Source organism: Tinamus guttatus, unplaced genomic scaffold, assembly GCF_059628265.1.
Source record: "Tinamus guttatus ecotype Peru unplaced genomic scaffold, ASM5962826v1 Tinamus_guttatus_pri_ptg000085l, whole genome shotgun sequence".
In the NCBI taxonomy this organism is placed as follows: Eukaryota; Metazoa; Chordata; class Aves; order Tinamiformes; family Tinamidae; genus Tinamus; species Tinamus guttatus.
In genome coordinates, this window is record NW_028288619.1 from 2,321,754 (window position 1) to 2,345,592 (window position 23,839).

The 23,839-nt window shown below is 37.3% G+C and overlaps 1 long non-coding RNA gene across 1 annotated transcript in view; it reads right to left on the reverse strand.

Annotated features, from left to right (window-relative positions):
* LOC148595589 (uncharacterized) overlaps positions 1–23,336 on the reverse strand; it is a 569,244-nt gene extending 545,908 nt beyond the window's left edge. Inside the window, exon 1 of the long non-coding RNA XR_015913123.1 lies at positions 23,252–23,336. This is a non-coding gene — a long non-coding RNA (uncharacterized LOC148595589). The remainder of the gene's footprint in view (positions 1–23,251) is intronic.
* Positions 23,337–23,839: the final 503 nt, after the last annotated feature.

Consider the following 23,839-nt stretch of genomic DNA (forward strand, 5'->3'; position numbering starts at 1 on the left):
TCACTATAATACTATGTATTGCCATCTGTCAGAGAGTGGTTCTGTTGTCGATGGCTGGATTTTAGGCAAATAATGAGTAAGATGTTCCATTTTAAAAAAATGGCCTTAGACTTATTTTTATCAATGCTACTATTGCTCATGGTGGAAGTTAGATCCAGATGAAAAATAGCATCTTAGAGATGAGAACTACATCATCAGATTTCAATACTGGTGTCATCACATCTGAGATGGCTGCCTATGCTCTCCATGTGCTATGTTCTTCATGTGCATCTCGTTAAAAGATACTGGAAGAGTATCAAGGTCAATCAAAGCTAAGTACTGAAGATGTGTCTTAACTCATGCTCTGCTTTAGGACCTTAGTATCTTCTTTGGTCTGGAGACAAGTTCTTCTGCTAAGATTTTACAGGTCTGCTCTCCTCATTCCTCAGGAGAAGCACTAACTATAACCTCATACCATTACTGACTCATCCCTCTAGTTCAAAATCTTGATTTCTTTTGGGCAGAATGGAATTTGCCATTAGAAAGGTAGAGAGAGAGAGAGATAAAGAGCTTGTGAGGGCACGAGTGCCCTCAGCATGGGTGCACGCCCCAACAGGAAGTGGATGTAATTGAACCCCTGTGGCACAGAGACATGTTTCAGCTGTCACGTAAAAGAGTGACAAGGGCAGCACAACTGCTGCTTCACAAGACAGTGTGATTGCTGTGGTGCCTGGTACAAGGCTTGCTCCAGGCAATGTGTGTGATAAAAACTGCTGGCCCACAGTCTTCAGGGAAAGAGGTGAAAGAACCTCTAGTTTGTTGGATCCAGAACTAGATAAATTGTAAGAATGATTTCAAGTTATTCAAACTTTAATAACCTGTGCACATTTAGATGTGAAAGGTAGATGCTTGGGCAGTAAGGTACCACATACTGAGAAGGGTGCAGAACTTAGGCAATGCCACAATCAGCAACAGCAGAAGAGGGTTTCTAAAGGTTGCATTTTTGGATGAAGCATCTCAATCACTGACATAGCTGTGTGCAACTGGGACTTCCAAGCAATTTTACTTCAAAAATGATACCTCTGTTGTGTGGTGTGTGCAGGTAGTGGATAAATCATGTATCCTCAGTCTTTCTAGAGGAATAATAATAATAATAATAATAATAATAATAAAATAGATACATGTCTTGTCCAATATTGCCATAAAAGAAAGCTTGAATAAAATCTGGTCAAAGTCAGCACTTCTTTGATATCCTAACTTATCCTAGTATAAAATCCAGAACCCTATGTCCTTCCAGTGACAATAAAGGAGAAACACAGGAACATATATTTCTGCAGATTTTAGGGCAGGATCTGAGAAACAAGGTATCTGGATCAGAATATCCAGTGTGAATAAGAGCAATACTAACAATGTTCCCTGTCTGATTTACAAACAAAGTGCTCTTAGAGGGCAGAAGATGTATTTATAGAAACTTATTTTGTTAATTAAATAATGGATGCAAAAATTGTGCAAAGGAGAGAAAGCAGAGAGCACAAAGGAGCAGATTCTACTTTAGTGCCTCCAGTCTCTTCATGAAAAATTCTAGTGGAAACTCTAGTTTTATGTAAATTTTCAAATGGACCTGAAAATATAGTAAGTATCTAATAGTGTATGGAACAGCCTAGTCATTTAAGAACCAATTTTTGCGTACTTGTAGCTAAAATTTTAAAGGAATTTTCTGTAGAGATGCTCATAGAATGAAATATGTGTAATGAGAGAGTAAGAGGGTAAGGAAAAATCCTATGTTTTACAGTATGAAAGATATCCGCTTAAAGCAGATGTGCCAAATAATGTCTTCTTAATGCTGTATCTCTGTATGTGAGCAATGCAAAATACAAAATATATAGTCTTTGTATGTTTACCCTTCTGCAAATATTGAGTCATTACGTATTGAGTCTGTGTTCAGGGATGCAGTTTGTGTTTTATTCTTACTCATGTATTTGTTTTTAATTATCCATTCAGCCTCAGGTATTCAAAAATGGTTATGAAAAGACTTCCAACTCTATTCTTATTAAGCAGTATGTAACGATTCCTCAAATCAGATAATGCAGAATTTTCACTCTTTTCCTATCTGAATCATCAAATGAATTCTTTTATAAGCAGCTAGTTTTAAACACATGCTACTTCTATTAATCTACTGAAAACTAACAGCAGGGTGAAACTCTTAAGAGTGCTTCTGTTGCTCTTCCAAGCCTCAACAACATCCTACAAGACAAAATTAGAAGTATTCCTTTGAGCTGTTAAAATTTGCATCAACAAAAGATTTTTTCTTTGTGCTTTCTGTATTCTTTGTTTTCTGTATTCGTCTTTCCCTTTTAATACTGATAAAGCAAGGCCTCGGGGGAAAAAAAACAAACAATCAACAGATTTTTAACCACATAACCATGGTACAGAAATTGCACAGTACAAAAAAAATTGCAGAACAACCTTTCAACTGTAATAGAATTGCTCTTTTCTTATTTGCAACCAAGGTGGCAATTTTGAGATTAAGATCCGAGAGGTCCAGCAAGATGTAAGAAGTTGAACACCATAAACAATACTGCTCCCCTGATTCCTCCCTGTTGCTCACGGACTTGAAAAAATACATACTAATTTTCAGCCTTTGATACTATTCTGCTCTGCTGTTACATTTATTTCCTGAGATGCTTTATTATAGCTTGAGAAAGATTCTCCTTTAAAAAAGATTGGAATGGAAAATTGTCTTGAAAAGAAAATCAAAGGTAATTCCAAAAGATATTTAGTATTAGACTTGCTCATCTCCACTTCTCAAAAACAAAATGTTAGAAGAATATATAGTTTGTACTATAAGGATTATAAACCGCCTCTTGAAAGAATCAAAGAATAATTACTGAAATTTAATGGAGACTAGCACTACTTGCTGAATTGTGTGATCACCTATAATTAAGTGACTAGCCACATAAAACTTGCAGTTACAGTGTAATTATATAGGCAATATCTGTTTAATTTCAGGATTATGCAAATTACTTGGAGCTATATCCATCAAAAAATGGAGGCATTGAAATGAACAAGCCTGCAACATAATGTTGGGTGTTTTGCCATTCAAGTCCAACCCACAGTCCTGAGCTGCATATACTTCACTGAAAATCAGAAAAGCAAAGTGAACTCCTTCAGGACAGGTTGACTGTTGGAGCCTTAAATCACAGTTCTTATTACTCTGTGTGTTGCTCATGTTTTCTATTGGATTAGATTAGAGTTGATTGTATCTGCCTGCACAAGGTGCCTCCCAAACCAACATGACAAGAACATATCTCAACATGACAAAAACCCTCTGTCCTTTTTCACACATTTCCTCCATTCTCAATGTCCTTTGCCACTGCTAAAAGCAACATTCCTTCCTGTTTGACTGAAAAGTCATCAGTTCCCTCATCCCTTGCATAAGGAAATCAGATAAAAGTTTTACTGATCCTCCTTCCTTCAGGTTCCTAAGATTTGTTCCTTCTTTTCTTTTGCACATAGCTTCAATTCTCATCAACTTGATTCACTTTGATCTTCTTGACTTCAATGTCATCTGCTCCTCTCCATTAAAAACACAGCCCTAAAATTGTGTCCCTTATCTATCAGTCTGATATTTTGGCAATTTCCATCTTCATAAGCCTCTGGTGACTTCTGCAGGCCAGCAGGTAGAGGTTTAGGTCTGGTTTGGGGTCTTCAAGATCCCAAGAAAGTGGGCTCTTTGTCAGGAATTCGACCACCTTTCTGCTTTTGTCATTTTAACCCCTTCTGTTTGCAGCTGCCCCTCCCTTGATATACCTAATCTCCCTTAGAAGTCTTCTACTACTTTCATCTCCTTTGTGGCACAGTTAAGAGCAACTGCTATGACAATCAATTGACTAGAAATAAATACCTTTAAAGGAAAGCAAGCAGAAATAAAATGCTGACATTTATTGACAACCTGACAGAATTTGAGCAGTTTGAATTTTCTCCTGTACATTGTGATCCTTGAGGAACTGAACAACCTGGACTGCTTCATAATCTTGCTGCAAGGAAATGCTGACTGCTTTCACATGATGCTGTCAAGAGTCAGGCAGCACTGACAGACAGTCATAAATCTCCTCTTATGGTCCAAATTACTAGACTATTTTTTCTTACTACTTTATTAGGGTATGGATTGGCTTCTGCTTGAGATTTTGCTTTTCATTTATAACAAAGTAAAACTTGCCCTAAAATCTTTATACAAATAGGGAACAATTTAAATGGATTTATCAATACCACATATCCAGTAAGTAGAAGAAATACTAAACTCAGGGATGGAAAACAAGTTTGTTATGTCTAAATGCTGGATGGAACTAAATCCTTTCAGAACTAAAAGCAATAAAACTATGGATAACATTTCAAACACAATCCCAGGCTAATCTTTTTTATCCGTGAGCTGCATATTTTTCATATTTTCGGTGTTAATCGGAGATAAAGCAAGCTCAACTCACAAAACGTACTTGAGAAATTCATTTTTCCTTCTAGAAAAAAAAGAACCTTTCAATTTAAATATTTATTTCATCTTAGCATTCTCATCTTAAGAGATTTCCATATGGATTGCACAGAGCAGAACACTGAAAATCTGCATTTAGATAGAAGTTTCAGATGAGAGCTTCTACACAAACTAGACAGTGGTATTTTCTTCCTTCGAGTAAGACATAAAATATTTTTTCTCTTCTGCTCTTTAAATAATGATTCTAACGATTCAGGGAAACAAAAATACTGATGATGGAGATCTTGAAATAATGTAAATTTTGTAGGATGATCCAGCCTTTCTGTACTAACTACTCCAAAAAGCCATGTATTTTTATTTACTATAAACATCTTCTCTTTTCCGTTCAATTATGATGAGCATGTTAGAGGGCAATGGAGACAAACAGGAGTGCAAAGGAATACAATTTTCACCTTTCATACACCTGCACAAGGTTTTTCTGAAGTCCATGTACATTGAAAAAAAGGTTAAAAGTGACTGATGCCATTTTAATAGGTTTTTCCAGATTTCAGTGGCTGTGGTTTGTTTTCAGTCAATAATTTACATTGTTACAGAGGAAACACAATTGATTTTTAGTGCAGCAGTACTTGGACAAGAAGATTGTAAAATGCTTCACAACCTTTTACACACACGGGGACAAGTCTTGCCCCAGCTCATATCCCAGGCAATATCACGGACTCTACAAAGACTGGGTGAGACCCAGGGGAATGACATGGGAAGCAAATTGTTTACAATCTGTGTCAGAAGAGAAATGTCTCATTCAGTAATGGAATATTGGTGCAAGCAAGTAGGAAAGAGTTTGAGAACAAATCCAAATCTCATGCTTGCCATGATTCTTCCCTGGAAAAATCCTGACACTCTTGAAAGGAATAAACATTTCCTGTTGTCATAAATGGAGTCTGCGATTTTATCCAAGCCCCTTATTTTCCTCCACAAGTAGCAGCCTATGCTGAGGGACAAATTAATGAAAGTCACTCCTGGGAGACAAAGCACTTCTATACACGAGAGCAAAATGTCTAGCATGTCCAAGGTAGTTCCTACCAGATTTATCAGACAGTAAAATAACAGACAGATCTAACGAGATGAATACATTGTCAACAGTTTGTCAGGAACTATGCATGACCTGAGGTCCATTATGATTTCCAGAGGAAATAAATCAGTCATTAATTGTACTTTCAGCTAATAATAGTGTGTCTAAAACAGCTTCATCGGAGATGGGTTTTCAAGCCTTATCCTTACGATAGGGCCACATTTACAGCAGATGGCTACCCAAAGTCCTTTGTTATATAAAATTACAGCTTAGTGAGCACAAGTTACTTACAGCATTATTTTATGGAAAGTACACAGAAAGCACAGCTTCATATAGCACGTGTCTCTCTGGCAGTGAACATAATGAAACTTGTGATCTGAAAGAAGAATGTCTTTCTACAAAAGGTAAGACAGCTCAAATGGTTAAACCGGACAGCGGTGTACCTATGTAAGTAATGCTCTCTCTGAGGATCCCAGTGTCCTGGGAGAATCACTAATAAGCCCTAAGGGGTGTTGAAGAATCTGTGTTTGTGCTGCCCTTCAAGTGAAGGCAATGAAATCATCATTAAATAATCATCTTGTTTTGAGCACTTGAAACTGTGTGGAGCTTATTTGAATGCCCTAACCAAAGCCTGTGAAAACATGAAAATGAACACATGATCATAGGAATCCTTACAAAAATCACTTGTTTTTACAAGCTTTATAATGATCTTTGGATTGCCAATGAGCTTTATTGTAGTTTTAAAGGTAAGGAGGAATGGTGATTGTTTTGCTCTCTCTCTGGCCCCTTTTGCTTGACTAACTCGAAGCAGACAAAGTTCTAGCTATCTACCAGACTAAATGAAGCTGTAGCATGAGTTTTATCATGTTAAGAATACAGTATTTGCAATAATTGAGTCAAGACACCATTTAGAAAAAAATATTGTAATAAAAATCAATAAGCTTAAAGGAACTTGCAGGGAATGGGCCTGCTCTTTATTCTTGCATCTTGCTTTTTGTCTATCTCATCAACATATTGATTACAGAAGTGTAATGAAATCTCCATGATAGTTGAAACGAAAGGAGCAGGTGAATAATGAAGCTGGAACATCAAGTTTTTAATAATTGCAATGCTTCATAGCAGAATGATTGTGTTTACAGGTTCTAATTAATCTCTTGTTGTTGTTTCTTGTAATTTAATTACTGGTAGCAACAGCCAAAATACAGAACTCGGTTCCTACTAATGATATAATTATTTCAGAATTTAAAGAAGTATCTTTAGAATTTAAATATATTTAAGTGTCTATGAAGTTGCATTTTGATTCAACAAATATTTTGATTTATTATTGAACAAATAATTTGAGTTAACAATAATTATCCTAAGTACTACTCTGTGGAAGCATTGAAAAGCAGGGGCTCAAGGTTAAGAACCAGAAACCTTTTATTGAGCATCATATAAAACTTATATACCGCACTGTTCCGGATACAATACCTTACTTTCCTACAAGCATGCGAAGCACAGTTACTGAATAAACCAATAGTCCAAAGGCTTACACTGAGACTATCCAATCAGCTTCTCATTCCTGCAGCAGTTGTACAGTAGCTTTTTCTCCTTGTTTGCTGAAGAACACTTGCACTGCTGTCCTTGAGGTTGGTTATCTACTAACGAGGCATCCTGTATGACTGTCCTTGAAGCAGGCCTCCACACTACTTAGTATATGTGATGATCACAAGTAACTTATCCAGCTCATCCTGTTGAAGTAAGCTTCAAGATCTCATGATTTACAGGAGAGCTACATTGATATGATGGGAGACCAAAAACAGGTGAAAATCAATTAGAGAATTTTTCCTCAGCTCAGTTTATGGCACAAAGCAGCACTTTTTGGTATGTTCCTGACAAAATGTAATGATATGCCACTATACCACTTGATATGGCCCATTTTACCTAGCACAAATCTCAAGTAATAAACCCTAATAAATGTGGGCCTCTTTCAACACCCTACAAAATAAATCAGAAAGCACCTACTTTCTTAGAACCTGTAAAAAGCTCTATTACCATGCTCAAGAGTAAGTCAAGAGAAATTAAATTTGGCTGGTGTAAACTGTTGAGTTCAATAACAAAAAGGAGAAAATTGTCAGTGTTTTTCAGTCTAAAAGTATATCTAACCAGCACTGATATCTCTTTGAGAAGATCAAAGATTGATGTTGTATCATGGATCATATTAAATGTTATTCCTTGGAACATATGAAGTGGTCTTCTTCAGGATGACGCTCATATGGAAGATGCGTTCCAGGAGCACACCTGACCCCTAGCTACAAATGACCTTTCAGGCCATGTCACCAGATTGGAGTTAGTCACCAAAACATCCCAAGTCTAAAATATGTCTGATGCAGACATCAGATCCTCTGCACCAATTATTTCCCTCTACATAGTAGCATAGACACAGGCTCTGGTTGTCAGGATCCCTTTCAGAGTGAGTACACGCTGGATCCCATGGGACAATGACTCAGTATGTCACACTTCAGAGGAAACACAGAATAATTTAGGTTATTCATCTGGACCATCCCCCTGCCCACAACTTGTCTGAATTCAACATTTGGTCAGGTTGCTAAGGGCTGTGTCTGGTCAAGTTTTGAATATTTCCAGTGATGCAGAGTCCACAACCTTTCAGGGCAACTGTTTCAGAGCCCTTACGCAAAATTTGCTCAAACATCATAGTGGCCTGTCACCTCTATTTTGGAGTTATCATCTGCTCTTGCATTAGCTGTGTCTCCTATATGTTTTTCAGTCCTATCTCATTAAGAGAGAGGCCTGAGAAAACTGGGCCCAAGAGGCATGTCTCTCTTGCTTCCATCCCCATTTCTTGAAGCTGGCTATCTTCTTTCCAGTGCAAGCTGCAAGCTGGAGCACTGGGCTCTAAATAGCTGATGGCTTCTGAAGAATAGTGATCCCTAACCCTTTCAAAGGAGATGGCACTTCCAGTAATTATGGCACTCTGCTGAACTTTCCTTCTCTAAAAGTCTCTCCCTCACTTCAAAAGGATGTTGTTTACGGGACTGTAACATTAAAATTATTTTACGACCTGCAAGTACTTAAGGTATGATTCTACTTTCTTTGTGTATGCCAAACCATGGTATATGGTTTTCATTGGAGTCCTTTGCCAAGCAATATAGGAAGACAATTATAGGAAGAAAATCATTTAAAATCACAGTTGCTTTACTCTTCACAAGTTAATTAGAAATAAATTTTCTGTCATATTTATTTGGATTCTGGACATACTTAGATATCTCTATTTCTGTAACTAAAAATAAAACATTTTCTTCTATAAATAGCACTAAAGCACCTGTAAATGTGCCATTTCTGCTGAGTGTTTTTTTATGCAACATGAGACAGTTGCTTTAATTGTCTTCTGTTAAGACAGTTAAATAAGATTTTACTGTCAGTTAAAGAATAAGGAATATTTAATTCTTTAAAAGAGTATTATTTGTAGTATTATAGCACAGACTAAATGGAGAGTTCTGCTTTTACTTATTCTACTAATAGGTCTTTTGATTTACTTAAAACCAGAATTATTCATGAGGGATTGAAGACATATGAACTAGAGAATAAGCTTTTTCAATCATTCAGTCTTGGCTCCAGATGAAAAATGAGTCTCACGATTGTTCCGTGAGAACATTTTTCTTGTTCCCCAGAGCATCATTTATAGGAACTGAGAGCAGTTCCAATGATAAACTGTTTAGATGGTATTCAGCCAAAAATCAAACCTCAATCAAATATCGGTGTTTATAAAACATTCTGTTCATTATATATATTTTTTTAATTCATTTGTTTTTGCAGGATAGAGTGAGGTCAGGTTAACAGGGTATTGCTCCTTTCCTTCGCACTAGTTCCCTGCTCTCATGGCCTAACCCTGGCAACCAGTATTTTCTTCAGCATGGTGTCACTGTTTCTCTCTGACTTTTCAACCCTGTGCACAATGTGCATCACTGTTGAGCTGATGCTTCCTGTACCATGACATATTCTTAACAGAAATGTATACATGTACACACCTCCTATTCAGATAGCAATCAGATTGACCCCAGAATCAAGAAATGCAGTAACAGTGCAGAACAGAAAAGCACAGTCTATCTTCAAACCACTGCAATAGAAGTGTGTGTTTATTTCTTCAGTAACTCTCCTGCTCTAGTTTCTAGAGCTTTTCTGCTGCTTTCTATGGTTATCTTGTTTGTAAGATAAGATGATGTATGGTAAGTTTGTTTGTCGTTTTCTGAGACACATGAATATGAGACTACCAAAAAGGGCTTAGGCATAAAATCATTGTTATTTCCTGACCTTGGCTTTTGGTGAGATTACTGGGCCCCTTCTCCAACCTGTGCATGAAAAATGGACTATATTTCGCTTTGGGCATCATTACTGTCCTGAAATCCACAGGGTGCTTGTTCCATGACCTTGCCCATCTCATGCTAATGAACATTCTAGACAGAGCACTGCTTCAGACAGCTCTTCCTGCCACAGCATCAAGGGACGATATTTAATGTTACCTTCTACTGTGGCTCTGTTACTCAGTGCTAGATTGGCGAGCATAGGAAAAACCTGCTGTCTTCAGCACTAAATCTGCAAATGTGAGCAGAAACTAGGAGTACTTGATCCATCAGTCCCAGAAGATTTGATCGAGGATTTTGGGAATGTTCTAAACAATGTCTTGGCTTTCCCTATGAATTTATGCTCCTTACTGTCTCTTCTTAGTAACACATTTGTTTCCTGGGGCTCATGGAACATGAAGGTTGGCAGAAGCAAAGAGCATGACTGTATATCAGAGGTTTTCTTGTGACCATTGTAAGGAAAGAATAAGATACTGTGCAGACATAAGAAGAGAGTGCTAGGGTTGTTGGGGAGATTGAAATGCAGCGGCCATGGCTTAATTGCAACTTACAGAACAGATATTTTCCAGCTGTTCAGATCAGGCTAAAAGAAGGATAATAACAGCCTAAGCCATCTAGGTCTAACCATTCATTCACAGGAGAACCAGCTGCCCAGGCAACGAGTGGCTGACAGCTCATTTTGGCAAGCTAATTAATAGTGATTTGGTGAGCCAGTTCAGCAGAGGTGTAACAAGACAATAATTCTTGTACAGATGACATGACTGTGGGGATAGAAACAGGTCTTTAAAAATGTTCCTCAGGAGCAAGGCAGGGTGAAACAGTGCTGTACTCAGGAGGTTGACCTGAGACTCAGCCTTGCCTGCTGACACCGTTGTGGCCCTGTGCACTAACCAGGCCACTAAAAGACTGTTCACAACTACAGGCTCATTACGACACACTCTCAGTCTGCCCTACAGGTCTGGAGGGAGAGACTTTGCAGCTGTCTGACTCAGAGTAGTAGGGCTGGAAAATATGTCAAGCACTTTGTTCATAGCACCTTGGAGAGTCAAGCACTCTGCTTTTTATGTATTTATTTGGCCTGTGCAAGTTTATTAAAGCTTTTGATTTAATGAGACCTGTTTAGGTTCTAAGACTTAAATAATCAAAGGCTCCTCCCTAGGCATCATTTTAAATTTTCACCATGAAGTGTTTATTCAATGGCAACTTTAAGTTGTCTGATATGTGAACAGGGCTATCAGAGGTGTCTTGGAACATGGCATGCGAATGAACCTATATATAAATATACATATATCAGATTGCTCTTGACAGAACATTTTATCATGGAGTTCATCTGTAAATTTCATAAGCACCAGCTGCTCTAGCCACATGCACATCCACCACACTCTTGTCTTAAGAATTAACTTACTGCTAAATGAATAATCATTTTAGAGCTTTGGGAACATTTTATTCTCTCACCACCACTGAAATATTCATGTGTAAGACAGATGTTTACCCATGAAAGTTTACACAGAGCCCCTTATTTCTGTAGGTTAGAGAAACAAAATGTCCTCATGAGAGCATAGTAAGCTTTGATATTTCCTCTCCACTAATCGTCCTAAGCCATTCATAAAGATGGATTGCCATTTGAAATGCTCACTGAAGTCCTGGTTTTGAGGGAGTTAAGGCCACTTCCAACCGAATCAAAGGGATCACTAGAACTCATAGACTCAGGCATTTCATAAGGACACAAATTTTTTTTATGAAAGCAACTGAGGAAAGAAACACATGTTCCTAAGACAGCATGGACTCCCTGCTGTGATGGGAAAAAAAACTGCATATGGGCTCTAGAAGTAGAAGCTTTTCCAAGATGCTCAAAACCTTTGTTTTGGAAATGGAACAGTGATGCTCTTAGCAAATGTGCTCAAAATGGTCATGGTCTTTAAGGAAATACAAGAGGAGGAGATTGGCACCTCTTCCAGGAAAAAAAAAAAAAAAAAAAAAGAGAAAAAGAAAATAAAGCATAATACATATGTGCTGTTAGGCTTTCACCATTTAAATACAAAAAAGAAAATGAATACTTTCCTCCATGCTGGACTTCAAATATTCAAAGGCATTCAGAGCTTATGGTACCTTGTCCAATACTCATTTTAATATTTTCATTTAGTGGCCTTGAGAAATCTCATTCTCTTTAACACAGAGGGAGGATTGTTTCAGGAAACATTGGCAAGTTTCCCCCAAATTTCTGTTCCCACTGCAGGATATATCTGCAAATCAGAGCACCTGAATCAATTATCCTTTCTCAGCTTGAAGAGCAGAGATGAAAAATTAATAGGAATACTTCCCAACAAAACTACATCCCCCATTTCATCAGTACATTGCATGATTGGATTCTGAGAATAGAGAATGTCATTCAGCAATAATCACAGCATAAAATCTTTTCTATCCTCTGGCACAGAGTGAATTTCCTTGAACTTGCGAATGTGCTAAAGTGTCTTTTGTGTGTAGTTTTGAGCTGACAATGCTTTGGATTTAGTCACTGGTCATGTGTACTGTACTTATTGCTTTGTATGGCCAATTGAGATTCATGACACATTTCTGACTCTGAAACTTTTCACTCAGAAAAATGGGTTGTTGAAAAAGCAAACTTCCTGTCCAACATACCTTAGCAATTAGGAATATAAATACTATAGATAAGATAACAATTAGGAACATAAAATAACAATAATAATAACAAACAATTTAATAAAAATTACTTTAGAATATCCACTGTAGCATTTCTCATCAATAAACCTTTACTCAGTAAAAATATAAGCACATTCTAGGAATTTCATTCAATGAAATGGCAGTTTTTGAAAAAATATAAAATTACAAGGCAATTTGCTCTGAGTACATGAAACAATGTAATGAATGGGTAGTTCATTTCATTCAGTAAAATCCTGATTCTTCTAAATTCAGCAGTTTTGACACTGACATAAAAGTAGCTATTCTTTCTTTCTGCTGTGCCAAATGACCCTTTTGGTCACTTGAACAAAATTGCAAGCACTGTTGAAAGTTATACCATTGGGTTATTTTGACACTGAATTGTCATATGAAAAAAAATAAAAAAAGAAAACAACAAAAACAACAAAAATCCAGAAAAAAAAAACAGAAAAAACCTTTAAAACTTAAGAAAAACAATATACCATAATTTTATTAAGCACTTCATCAGTGTAAAAAAAGATAAAAACTGGGTTTCTTTTGCTTTGATATATAATAATATAATAATATTGTTATATATATTATATATATATAAAATATATAATATATATAATGTATATAATATATATATAATATAATAATATTATTAATAATAATATTTATTTAAATCCATTAAAAAGATTAACCATTTAAAGAAGTTTAAAATTCTCTACTAGGCACTAGCTGATTCCCAGAGTGGCAAATCCCCCAAAATGTGTTAAAAAGTCACGGAATTAGTCATCAGGCTAAGCATAAGACCTAGTTACTATATTCAAAACCCCAAAACATCCAGTTTTCCATTTCCCAGTGCTTCCAATTTTCTCTTTTGAAAAGCTTTATTGCTGCTTTCAGAAATGTTTGGGAAGAAAAGGGAGAATTAGAAGTCATTTTTAGACAGTAATGCAATATTTGCAAACTGCAATAAAATAATACCTGTTAATATTTAAATTAGAGCATCTTCACAAGGAATACATTTGTGACTAGGTTTTCACACAGTCAGTTACTGAAGTAATAAGCTTTATTTAATTTCAGTTATTTAAAACTATATATCATAAAAGATATTAATTTATCAAGAAAGAGCAATAGGCAACTATAATGATATGAGCATGTTGTTTCGTTGCCTTTCACTTACAGTGCCTTTCAAATTTGGAGAGCTAGTAGTTTGGAAAGTGTGATCACAGCACAAAAGAATTAAAAACTGGGAGAAAAGCTATCCTAAACTTTCTGCAGAAAGCAGCCAAGCCCAAAGGGCAAAGTCTGTCATTATAAATACAGACATACTGTGTCTGTGTGTTGTAGTCTTTCCGCTCTCTCTACCATAATGTGGTCAGTTCTGCTATGTAACATTTTTATTTGTGCTTCAAACTTCCACACCATCAAGAGAATTGTTAATATAGTCATCTAATACTTTTTTTTGTTTAACAATCTGAATAGCATTCCACTTATAAAATACTATGTATAAATGTATTAAATATAGCTTTTAGGAGCTTGGAGGAAATCGGCAACTTTGCTAAAAAATTAGCACTCTCTTAAAAAGCGTTTCTTTTTCGGGAGGGAAAGATTTATTAATGGTTTATGATGATTCATTGTATATGGGCTAAGCAGTGAAGTTGCTCTAGCCGAAGATTTGGCCTACACAATAACACACAAGAAAATGATTAGAAATATAAGCAGTGGCCTAGAGTTCTTTTCTCTTTAATGGGTTGGTCTCTCATAGTCCCAAGTGCTATCTGTTCCAATTATGAGAACACAGTTTAGAATAAGTAACCCACATGCTGCATACTGTAACAACACACTTATTCAGTTCTACCTTTTTACAGGGTGAAACATATCCAGCTGGCAGTCTGGTTCATAGCACATGAAACACCTTTACTGTGTACAGGAGAAGACATGGGACTCGAAGGCTGAATAAGAAACCTCTGCGCCATGAGGGTGCTCATGTTCAGAGCTCCATTAGTCAGTTGGCTCCCCAGATACTGGGGAAGCACAGGAGTGGATGCTTTCAGTAAAGCAGACCACAATACAGTTATCTCAGGCAGGGATGCAGTCCTTCAACTAGTCCATGAACAAGAGAAAATCTGTTCATTCCTTTAACCTTTACTTTACTTCCTTAACTAACATTTAAGTATGACAGACTTGATCACTCAAGTAGCACCTGTGTGCTCAACAGACCTTCTTAAAACCCTAGGTGAATGTCAATACGGATGTCCATGACATGCAGATAAAGCAATTTTTGGCTGCTCTCAGCTCTCAGTTTACCTTAAAGACATGTTTATCCCCAAGTTGTTTGGAAGGTTCTCCATGAGACAGAAATGATGTTTTCTCATTTTCCAAGTGTAAAACTTGCCTAAAATATTTCCATGGTCCATGATTTTGCATCTCTCCATGGTAGACTGGACCAGAGGAGATTACAGCTTGTGTCTACCTCCAGACTGTCACCTAGCAGTAGAAGACTCAGTCAGAATTTTCCCTGTAACCCGAGCTGCTCTCAGGAAACATTTTGATTTTTTTGACTATTTACACAAAAGTTATCTGAGCTGTGCAACTCTGCAGAATGTCTTCATTCCTTTTCAAAGAAAGTCATGTGCACCTCAAAGACAAGTATTAAGACACTGAAGATTTGTTTTTTATCTTAGTTTTGTATACACAGTATGTTAAAAAGAGACCCACCACCTGAAAGTACTGTGAATTCATCATTTTGGAGCTCTGAAACAGATGAAAGAAAATCACAGTATTCAGGTACCTCCTGCAGTCACGAGCAGGTCTGGGGCACAGTCAAAGTTCACTTGCAGAATCACTGAAAGTGTAATATTGCCCCCACTCAGGATAGCCAAACAGATTTCCCTAGAAACCCCCTTTGCAATAATTCTTATTAAGAAACAGTTCTGAGAGCCATATGGATAAAAAAACTTTACCAAAAAAAAAAGTTCCCTCAATAAATGAGTTAGTCAAATTGTTTGTAAATATATCTATAGATTTTAGATTGCAGAATTTCTCATTGCATTTCATTTTTGTTGGGAAAGCATCTTGCACATTTTGTAGTACTATCAATAATGAACAAAAGAGTAAAAAACAATCTAGTGTTGACAGCATGTGACAGTGCAGTATCCAAACATACACGCACAGATTGTAAATCCCCACTTCTCTGTCTGCAGAATCAGAAGCTGATTGGACTTCAAAGGCCCTAAACGTTTTACCTACCCATTTAACAGATCTTTTACAATTTTAATGAAAAACATGATTTACCACAATTACTGTTTAATTACTTTATGCTCAGCATGTTCTCTAACATGATAGCTATCAGATCTAATTATTTCTTTTCTATTTCAGTTTAATAAAAAAAGGAATTGTGCCAATACAATCCCCAGAGTAATTCTAGCTTTAGTGGAGTAACACAGCTGAGCTTTTATGATGCATCTACCAGGACAATGCTAGCTTAAATGGGGAAAAATTGTATTTCAGAAGAAATTTAGAAATTTTAGTGGAAATAAGTCCAACTGAAATACCCCAGATTTTCCCCTAAAAGATTCAATGCAGCAGATGTAAAACTCCATTTAAATCAATGAACATTAACTTATCGCTATCGGAAAGCAGCACAATGCACCACTCAGGGCCTGAAGCCAACTTAGTCCATGTTTCACACAGAGAGCACTAACAAAAATTTAAATCACAACTAGTGGAAAACAATCTGGGATCCTCAAAGATCATCTCACTTGCATAATGCCTTGGCAGTATTCTCAGTCAGGAATTCTCTATCATCAGGCTTATTTTCACTGTTTGTACTGCTGAAACTTTCTGATGTTTTCATTAGGAGAAATAGAACAAAATGACACATTTTAAAGTAATAGCCATTAATCTGCTTTTGCTTTTGACGTTGCAATGCCTCAAGACACTTTGGCATTCTCTTTTGCCCCTATTTCTTCAAAAACAGTGCAGTATTACCTCTGAGTGAGCAGTAGAGAACACTGTGCCACCCACTTAGTTGCCCATGTGCCCATGTGGTCCAGGTGTCAGATGAGATACAGTGTCTTAAGGCCAACTCAGTTACATCTTTCTGAAGATGAGCTAGCAGCAAAGATGCAAGCCAATAATGAACCATTCTTCAAGGAAACCCCAGTGAGATGGACAGGAACTGTATTCAGCTCAAAATGACAGCATGAACTGTTCTGATTTGTGAATGTCTTAAATGCATTGTTTTGAGAGAAAATGTTAAACGGAAAGTTTCACCATTTCCCAGTCTTCTATTTTACTCTGCAGAAAAGCTAACAATTCCTATCAAAGAGAAAATACCGTCTTCTTTCTTCAGTAGTCATCAGCAGAAGCAGTGAAGACTTTGTTTAGAGCAGAAAAGTCTTAAGGTTGATGATGTGCCTTAAAGTTTTTTTATCTTGAAGGGTCGTATAGATTTGGGCCTTTTTATTTTCCTTACTTTTTTTTTTTTCCTAGAATATTGATTTCACATTCTTGAACTCATTTGGTGTTTCTGTAGCATGGAGACATATTAGCTGTCTTTTCTCACAAGCACGCTTACATTTTTCCTCTTGCTTGTGCTGCCTTTCTAGTTTGACTCATGCAGCTTCATGGCTTCCCTGCAAAGTTTTCCTGGGCCCCATCTCTTGGCACAGTGCAGCCAACTAGGGTAGTGCTGCACAAAATTGCAAAGACTACAGAAACTGCTGTTTCAGAAGGAATGCATTTTCTGCCCTTTAAACAATAAAACTCCTATGTATTCTTCAAGAGTTTCTATAAACTTATTTAATTAGTGCCTTATCCAGAATAAAAACTCACTTCATCATCTTTCTCAAACAGTCTAAGTCTGGCTCAACAGAAGCAGGATGAAAAAGCTATAGAAATCTTTAATCTCTATATTAGAATCTGGTTGTCATCCTTTTCTTCTGCTCTCTGTGCCCTTAATCAAGGAGCTAACAGGTATGACATACTTGGCATCAGTCTAGCTTGAAAATTTTTGGCTCCACATTGGCTTTTCTACATAGAATTGAAATGGGTCACCTGGTCTGTAACAAAACAGTCTGCCACTCATCAAGCTGTTAAATTTGAGATTAATCAACACTTACTTCAAATAAGCGTGGAGGTTGGACTGCTTGTCTTTCCCAAAGTCTACAAACTTCTGTGACTGATTTCAACGAGCAGAAGGAGCCATTTGAGAAATAACACTCTGTGATTTACAGCACAGGTCAACGGTTAGAGAATGGCCTCATAAGATGACCTGAGTCATTTCAATATTCAGTACTCTGAAGCTTTTAGTCTTTTCCTTTTCATATAGGAGTTTTGTAAAGATTATTCCTTTCAGATTATTTCCTAAATTTCTCTATGAGCTGCAGCATCAGTGAACTACAGTGATATCAACCTTTCCATTATTTACTACACAATATTCTAAGAGGACTGCAATTTTGATACTTCAACAATTTATGTCTCAGCGTTTGTTACTGCGAAAAACAGAATCTCTGCAGAAAAGCATAAAAAGCATCTTGATAAGCCCTTTGTCATCAGACAAGGCTAAAAGCTTGCAGTCTGAGACACTGCATATTCTGTGTGAACCCAGGAGATATGGAAATGGGCACATTTTCATATGCATTTAACATATTTAACTGTTCCTTAAAAATGTGTCCTTACTTTAACCTCAAGGTAGGCATACTGATCATGTCTAGCCTCCAGAACTTGAAATCATGAATCAGCCGCCTTAAGAAATCTGAGAATATCTTAAAAATTGGGATTTTTTTAAAACAAACAAACAAACAAACAAAAATTTCTTGGATTCTTTGTACCTTTCTTCTAGCATCAAGCCATTTGATGGACATATCCAAGTTTTTCTGGCACAATATAAAAAGTTGATTGTAAAAAAAAAAAGTTTCTTTTTGATACAAAAATCCAATACCTGAAATTTTACTGCAAACAGCTGCAGAAAATCTATGAAAACCATGAGAAGTAGTAACATCGTATCCCATGATATACAGAATATTTAAAATCTGCTAGATTTTTGGTTTCCCATAATTTTGGTTTCCTCTAAGCTAGCCTCCAAGCTTTGATTAGAACTCCAAGCTTTGATTTTTGATAAGATAACAATATTCCTTGTTTTTTTATTTTTCTTTTCCTGGAAAATAATCTGTTTTCACATGCGGAAACCAGCTCCTGCTTCGTTCATAGCCATCAGTACTACAGGATAATTCTCTCCTAGGAGCAGGCACAGTGAGGTATCGCTGTCGGCCTTTTCCAAGGATGACAGCACTTGGTTCCAGCTCAGCTTCTTTTGCAATGCTGCCAGAGAGGATTGCTGGGGAATTGCACTGAATTCCCTGAGGTTTCCTAGGGAAAATGGCAATCTGCTACATTGCCTTTGGCTTCTTCATTAACCTCCATCAATCTCAGCATTTATACCTGCCCTTATTTTACTGCTGATAAAGACTTGGCAAGGGTGGCATTTCTAAGGCTTTCCTCCTAGCTGGGATTTTCTGACAAGAGTCAATAGAAGTTAATTTGCCATTTGCTCTGAAGGACCGTGTTGTGTTCTGTGGTTTAAAGATCTCTAATATGCACCTGTTGGAGTTAACTGAATTCTACTAATCCATGATGTAGCTACTTTCATTAAACGATTCTTGTAGCCTGCTAAAGGGACAATTAAAGAACATTCTTTTTCATTTATGTATTAACAAAAACAGCCATTTTTGTCCAGCTATGCCCTATCCCAGTTTCTGAAGTCACAAAAGCATTTTTTTTTCCTTTTATGCTTCCAGCAGTTTTTTTATTTGTTTTTACCGCCCCTGCTCACTATTAGAGTTTTATAGTTACAGCATGCCAGTTCCTCAGTAAAAGAGCCTCTTCTCCCTATTTAAGTTTTTATACTTCCTTGACATTTCTTCAAGTACTGGGAGAACTCGTTTTCATCTGAGGCCCAGGATTAGACCACCTTTTTTGCTGCCTGATGCCAGTTAAAATAGCAGACTCCAAAGTGACAAATAGCTGGGGAGAAGTAATTCAAAAGACTCCTTATGGAGCCAAGTCTTTTGTATGTCCTTACATGTTAAGACATACTTATATTTACAGGCAGTGAGTGGTTTCCCTCATCTCAGCTACTTACCTTGTTATTTGGCTGGGTGAGTTGAGCCTCCAGCTCCCAGCAAGAGATCTGGGTACCGTCCTTGCCTTCATGCTCTGACAAGAAAATCCCAACAATTAATAGTTGATTGAAATGATGAGTTTCTGCACTGTCTTGTATCTTAGTGCCCTACATTTTCTTGCTTCTGACATTTTTTTCTCTCAGAGTCACTTTCAAGCTTGGAATAGGAATTAATTAAAATCCATCTGCTAGGAGACCAATGCTTGCTAGCTTTGTTTGTATTCTATTGCTTCTAGAAAAAAAGTCCCTCCAGCAGCATCAAAAGAACTGGGAATTGAGGAAGCCCTGCTCCCAGAAACAAACCTTAAGGCAGATTATACTGCTAGGATAGAGAGTTATGCAATTCTATTATAGATAAAGAAATTCAGTTTGGTGCTGGATTTGCGCTAAGGAAAATGTAGAAAGCCTAGGAGATATGGAGAAGAACAGGAAAGAAGGATAAAAAAAAAAGAAATTAAGGAAAAGAAATTCAGTTGCAATGGAACAAAAAGTGAAAATAAGTAAGAATAAGACCATGCCTTTGACAAATGAGTATAGAGCGACAAAATCATAGCTCTGACATGTCATCTTCACTGTTGCCTGCTGCCAAAAATTCAAAATCCAATAAATTATTTCCCTTCAGGAGGAGACAGAAAAATTATGTTCTGGGTTTGTTTCCATCTATAACTCAGAATAATAGGCCTGTCATCCTAGGAGCTGATATAAGTTCTCTTTTTCCTCCTTTCTTCTTCTCTATTTCATTGTGCTACCTATAAGATTTAATTGCGAATGCTTTTGTGAAAGGATGTGAGGGTCTCATAAACTGGGCAATCCAGATATTAAGGAAAAATAGCTTGTGAATAGATCTAGTGATACCGTGAAGCAATGATTTCTTACACTACAAACATAAAATTGAACAATCATGCTGAGTGACTTGTGAAAGATTTAGAGTAGTAATGGTTTGTACAGATTTGTACCCCCAAAAATTGCCAGTATGGATATATTTGCTATTTCCTCTTTTCTATTCCCACAGTTTTTAAGGACATTTATAGACCTTTGTCTCCTATATTTTAGTTATTAATGCTGTGGCATTGACTCTGTTTATCTTTGGTCTTCTAAAAATTTCAGTTATTTTATTTTACAAAGATTAGGGTGACTCTCCTGTAACAGTAAGTTTCCTAATTATTTGCCTAATAGGAAAAACAACCAACCATCAAACCTGGAGTGTGCACTCTGGGGTTAAGGTTGGACTTTCTCTCCATAGCTGAGGAAACCACTTAGGGAAGACTGCTGAAGTGGTAGAAAGCAATTGTCATCCAGGTCTTGCCATCTCCAGATTCTTAAATTACATTTTCCAGGTCTTTCAGGTTTTTAGATTATATTTTCCCCACTACGAAAGTAGCCAGATGAACATGTTTATACTATACCAGTGTTTCTCCAGGTGTTAAAAAAGTCCATCAGTATTTTCCACCTAAATATCAGACAAATAGATTGTGCTCTGAGAGCTTTTCTTCTCATTTTCCTCTCTGTTGTCACTCTGTGCTTGCATTTCCACCTCTGCATTTATGAATTTGTATTTTTTGTAACAGAGTCCTTCTCTGAGAATGATTAAATTACCTGATCTCCATGGCAACTTGCCTTATGAGACTGCTAATTAATTGACATCAGGTTTTGTAGACAACTGGCATGAATTATGGCCCTTTTGCAGTAGAGCCAGATTTTTTTTCTTTTCTTTTCTTTTCTTTTCTTTTCTTTTCTTTTCTTTTCTTTTCTTTTCTTTTCTTTTCTTTTCTTTTCTTTTCTTTTCTTTTCTTTTCTTTTCTTTTCTTTTCTTTTCTTTTCTTTTCTCTTCTCTTCTTTTCTTTTCTTTTTTTTTTTTTTTTTTTTTTTTTTGCCAGAGAAGGCTGCAAACTCTTCAACTTAATCTGTAGTGCTGCCTCTCCAATAGGTTCAGCTGGAAAAAAAGTAAGTACCTCTAAAGCAGAGTTCCGGCAGACTTTTATACACCATAAATAAAAGAAAAAGTCTATATTTTATTTTATAAAGTGATTTGCTGAGTTCTCAGAAGGGGATGAATCCAGGCCTAGTCACCATTTTTTCTTACTCTCACTGTACGTGTAGGCAACAAATGAAATAACATGACTCTTCTAGGAGTTTACCTCCAGCAGAGAAAATAATGAGCTTCAGACCTTCATCAAACATGGTGTGGCTAAACCAGCTGTCTGCTGAAGACAGTAGAAGAAACTGAATGAAAGGATGCCAGAGCTGTTTGCCTCTACTCCATCCGACTGAGAAAGGATAGCTGGTAAATGAAATGTTGGTTTTGGAAGAGAAGCCTGTTTTGGTATCTTGATTAAATCTTGATTGATGTATCTTGATTGATGAATCCAGTGATACCCTGAAACTGTTCATAAAAGCATTCTTTTGGTTAAAAAATGACAACAAAAAAAATGGAAATCTGAAATATTCAACAGTCATCTTTACCTAAGTTGTCTTGACGTTATTTTTTTCTACTGACAGGACAAGAGGAAATGGCCTCAAGTTGTGCCAGGGATGTTCAGGTTAGATAGTAAGAAAACATTCTACACGGGAAGAGTATTCGAGACCAGGAAAGTGGTGGAGTCACCATTGCTGGCAGTGTTCAAGAAACATGTAGATGAGGTATTTAGGGACAGGTATAGGGTTGAGGGGCTTATGGTTCGACTTGATAATCTCAAAGATCTTTTCCAACCATAATGACTCTAGGATTCTGTGATTCTGTCCCTCAAAAGCTCTTGATTTTGTCTTTTTGTTTGTTTGTTTGGAATGCTTCAGTTCAAATCCTGATTGCAGGTATCAGACAGTGTAAAATCCATCATTATCGAACACTTCAACATTAATTAAAAATCGATCAATTTGTCTATTCAACAAACTCTTCTTATATTTTCTTGAGAACTATACCTTATGCTCTTAGAAATCCTGCCAAAATTTAGCTTTCATTTTTCTTTTCTTTTTTTTTTTTTTTTTTCCTGATGGATCGGCTCTTAAAATAAGCTGAAGTTTAAAACAAGCTGAAAACTTTTATTAAAGCCATCTGCTTGGTCAGTCTGAAGTGACTGGCCTTTCATCTTCATACAAAGTCAACTGATGCTGCAATGTCCAGTCTGCACACTCTGTAGAGAACTGCACTCCGGTCAGTTACCTGCCATGTTTGATACAAATCAAAAGGATAAGTATTTCCATTTCGGTTACTCCGTTGATCTATTTTCAAGATTTTATGTTGCATCTTCTGCAGATTTCAAAGTTGTATGCAGCATGAGACAGCTCTCCATAGTGTGATTCCAGCGTGGGAATCACACAATGAATCACAGAATCACAGAATGCTTAGGGTTGGAAGGGACCTCTAGAGATCATCTAGTTCAACCCCCCAGCTCCAGCAGGAACATCTACAGCATGTGGCACTGGGTGGCATCCAGAGGGATTTTGAAGATCTCCAGAGAAGGAGACTCCACAACCTCTCTGGGAAGCCTGTTCCAGGGCTCTGTCACCCTCACAGGAAAGTTCTTCCTCATATGGAGATGGAACTTCCTGTGTTTCAACTTACACCCGTTACCCCTCATCCTGTCACTGGCCACCACCAAGAAGAGTTTGGCCTCATCCTCTTTACATTCTCCCCTCAAGGATTTGTACATGTTGATCAGATCCCCTCTCAGTCTTCTCTTTTCCAGGCTAAATAGGCCCAGCTCCCTTAGTCTTTCCTCATAAGATAGATGCTCCAGCCCCTTAATCATCTTCGTGGACCTTCAGTGGACCCTCTCTAGAAGCTCCACGTCCCTCTTGTACTGGGGAGCCCAGAACTGCACACAATATTCTAGGTAAGGCCTCATCAAAGCTTAGTAGAGGGGCAGGATCACCTCCCTTGACCTGCTGGCAACGCTCCTCCTGACGCAGGCCAGGATCCCATTGGCCTTCTTGGCCACGAGAGCACATTGCTCACTCATGCTTAACTTGGAGGAAGTTTTTGGAGGGACTCCCAAATCCCTCTCCATGGAGCTGCCTTCCAGCAGGTCAATCTGTCCTGGTGCCTGGGGTATTCCTCCCCAGGTGCAGGACCCTGCACTTGTCCTTGTTCAACC